Source organism: Aplysia californica, unplaced genomic scaffold (genome assembly GCF_000002075.1).
Source record: "Aplysia californica isolate F4 #8 unplaced genomic scaffold, AplCal3.0 scaffold00224, whole genome shotgun sequence".
NCBI lineage: Eukaryota > Metazoa > Mollusca > Gastropoda > Aplysiida > Aplysiidae > Aplysia > Aplysia californica.
In genome coordinates, this window is record NW_004797494.1 from 408767 (window position 1) to 412352 (window position 3586).

The 3586-nt window shown below is 42.9% G+C and overlaps 1 protein-coding gene across 1 annotated transcript in view; it reads right to left on the reverse strand.

The window, feature by feature from the left end:
- Nucleotides 1-3586, reverse strand: part of LOC101846819 (hemagglutinin/amebocyte aggregation factor) — a 13063-nt gene that overhangs the window by 1129 nt on the left and 8348 nt on the right. The gene's annotated exons all lie outside the window — the stretch shown is intronic.

Below are 3586 nucleotides of genomic sequence, written 5' to 3' on the forward strand. Positions count from 1 at the left end.
TCTCTGTGGAACGAGAAGATGAGGAATAGAGGAGTGCCTTAGGCTTTAGTTGAGCTTTTACGGCTTTGCAACTGCTTAAGGTCATATGAGCGCCAAAGGGTAGATGTCAACAGAGAAGTCCTTACAGGGAATCAGACTTACTCTGGTCACCTCTTTAGCTTCAACAGCACAAAGTATGCTTCAACTATCAAGGCACCCCGGAAATAGCAGGTCACAAGAGAGTGACAAACATACAAAAGAAGGAGAAGAAAAATGACGATAGTCAGGATTAGGAAAGAAAAAGCAGCAGTTCTCTGTTGCAGTTCAAGCACAGTTATGAGCATGACATTGATGAATCAGCCCATTTACAATTACAGCCAAACCTTCCCTGACAGCCACCTCTATAAGACGGCCACCTGTACAAACGGCATCTTTCCATTCCCCCCTTGCTTTTTTTTTTCTATATAATTTAACTGTGTAAAACAGGCACCTGTCCAACGCGGCTGCGGCCACCATATTTTAACACACAACCCCTATCACACTAAGCAATAACACCTGTCTTAGACGGCCACATTAGTGACTCCATTACATTTTGTCATAAAATATTGTGGACTGGCCCCTGGCGTTGCGGGCGAGCCGTCATAATCCAATCCCTTGTCGTTGTTGTCAGATAGTCCCTCCAACCGATCATGTTGCGTAGGCCCCTCCCACTGTTGACCAATAGGTACCAATTTTCAACTGCTGGTGAGGTAAGCATGTGATCCCTCATAACCCATAAGCCCCGCCCAGAACTCATACTCAAATCGTACGTGAGAAGAGTGGTCACTGTTTACCCAGTCTGTAACAAAGTAACAGTGGACGCGAACATGAACTTGTGACAAAAGCGTCACTCGTTCTCCGAGTGGTGGCGACCCATGCGTTTGTTTTAACATGGCACTCGGTCTTCCTCGTCTGATACATTTTGTTTTATTGTCACTCTTGCGCAAAATCAGCAACAAAATAAAAATAACAAACAAAATACAAACTAACAACAACAAAAACAACAAAAACAAGAATAATGCGTCTACTTTCGATTGGGACTTCAGATGGGAAAATTTGTTTTCTTCATCTTGATCAGTCCTGCCTAAGACGGCCATCTGTCTTATACGGCCATTTTCCTCCTTGACAATGGGTGGCCGTCTTACACAGGTTTGACTGTACCATTCTACTGTGCACAAGACCTCGAGATGTTAATGCCCCCCCCCCCCGTTTAGGAAAGGCCTATAGACACTTCAGTCAGTAGCACCTCCCCCGGGAGGTTATAGAGGAGTGTATTAAAGGTGGGATGAGCTGCTTTTAAAAAAAGGTAAAATGCGTATAAATTATCCAAATTCTGCCACCCTCATTTACCCTCATGTTTGACGAGCACCTGAGTATACCATGATGCCTCAAATGTGATTTAATTTTAGAAAGCAAATATTATTATGCTGTTCATACACATATTGTCCCCCCCCCCCCAACCTCGCCACTCCAGCGACAGCTCTTGCATCCCCTCCTCCCTCCCCGTCCCAACCCACGATCGATTAAAATGGTATGCAGCAGCCAATCAACATGACTACGGCAAAATTACTACCAGTAGAATAGAAAAACAACGAAAGAAGTGGATAGAGCAGACCACACTAGAAAACCCACAAGCATTCACTTGAAGGAAAAAGGAAAGAATTAAAAAGATCACTTTTAAGCACAAGGTGGTAATCCCGAAAAACTCTGTTTTGAGAAAATCGAAGGTAAAGTTTTTACCCTTTGTTCATTTTCTTCAAAAGACAGAAAGAGTTTTCTCTATAACCAAAAAAATATACACACCAATAAAACCAAACCTTCTCCTATAGGTAGGGCAAAGCCCACTTTTGGTGTAGGTTAAGATTTCTGGAAACCCGCAAAATCTGGGTCCTTTGAAAGCGACCAAATAGGTTCACTTGTTATGTATTTGTCGCAGTTGTTCAGAACAACAGAAGGGCTGAACAAATGGAATGTCTCTCTCTTTGTCTTACGTCAAAGCGCAAGAAAGACAAAGGGACAATTATATATATATTTGGAAAGGAACTGGGAGAGGGGGTGAGGGGAGTGTGTGTGGGAGGGGGGTATTGCGCGTGTGTCCACTCTGGGATGCTAGCTGAGCGTTCTCGGTAAGATCAAAACGGGAGAATACTTTTCGAAAGAAATTCACGCAGAGACGTCCAGACGGTCTTGGAAGGAGATGGCCGTGAAATGTGAGTGCAGGGCGAAGGTTGATGATATTCTAGAGCTCGTGGGGAGTTGGGTGGGGGTTTAAATTGTTCATTAAAAAGCGATGTGCCTGCCATGGCGCGTTGAGGGCAAGAAGCACCTTCTCACCCCCCCCCCTCCTCTTCCTCCCCCCCCCCCCCACTTCCACCTTAAAAAATGTCGAAGAAAGTGACACCTTTGCCACAAGCCCTAGTGTCTTAACCTCTTGGTCCTTAACTTCTCTTCATCATCATCACCCAGTGCCAGATCTGCGACAGACATCGGCGATTATGGTTCTCCTTTCATTCCTTTGCTCGGGTGCTCGTCTTAAAAAGGTTACGTTCCCCTGATCGTTCCCTGTTATTCAATTGGTTTAGGTTCCCTAAGTAGGTTGATCTGGGCCTACCTCTGCCTCGTTTGCCTGCAATTTTGCCAGTGAAAGCTTGATGTTCAAGACCTTTATGTCTCATCGTAAGAGAGACAAAAGATGACATTGCAAGCTGCTGCCTGAGACACGGCATGCAATTTGTGGGTCATCGTGGTAAAACCAGGCGCTCGACAAAACAAGCAAAGCAACAGGCCTTTTTCCTTCAGTTTGACTTTTTTTCTTTTTTTTTTTGATAGAACACTTTTTATGTCCATGAGAAAACATATTTCCGTGTGAATTTAACTGAAAAACGTCGCTTAATGGCAAAAAAATGTAAATTTTCAGTTTTCAGGGACTCTCAAGGTATAGAAGTTACCAAACTTTGTTAGTCATTTTCTCGCTAATTTTACCTCTGAAACCATGCAACCACCACCTCCTTCAATCCTTCTATTCCAGATAGATGGGTGTTCTTTTCATAGTGTGCAAAGCAACTGAATGATGATTCCACATGCCCAAAAATTAACAAGCGCCTGATTCCACCACGTCATGACACATGTTGTTGAACACGCAGACTTCTGTAGTTTGAAATGCTATTTTTGCCAGAAATTATCCTGTTGTGCGTGGCCCTCTGGGGAGATTATTTTCACGCCTGTTTCCAAAAAAAAAAGACAAAACAAAAAGCGGCACCTTGCAAAAATAACTGACATGGACTTTAGTTAGGAGATAAACTTGACAAAAAGTATGCAAGACATTGGAGTAAGTTGAGCTTTTTTTGCCTTGAAATTGATGATCGCTGACTCGCATGATACGTTTTTTTGTTAAATGTTAAAGGTAAACAGTCAAAAACAGAGGTCACACCTTTAGTCCGTACAAAAAAGAGAGATAGATTGTTGTATTTTTATACGTTTTTAGGTTCTATTTCTAGGTTTGAAGATGACTAAAATGTTCAAGAACATCAGTGATGTTATAACGCACATTGTTGACTACGACTAAAGC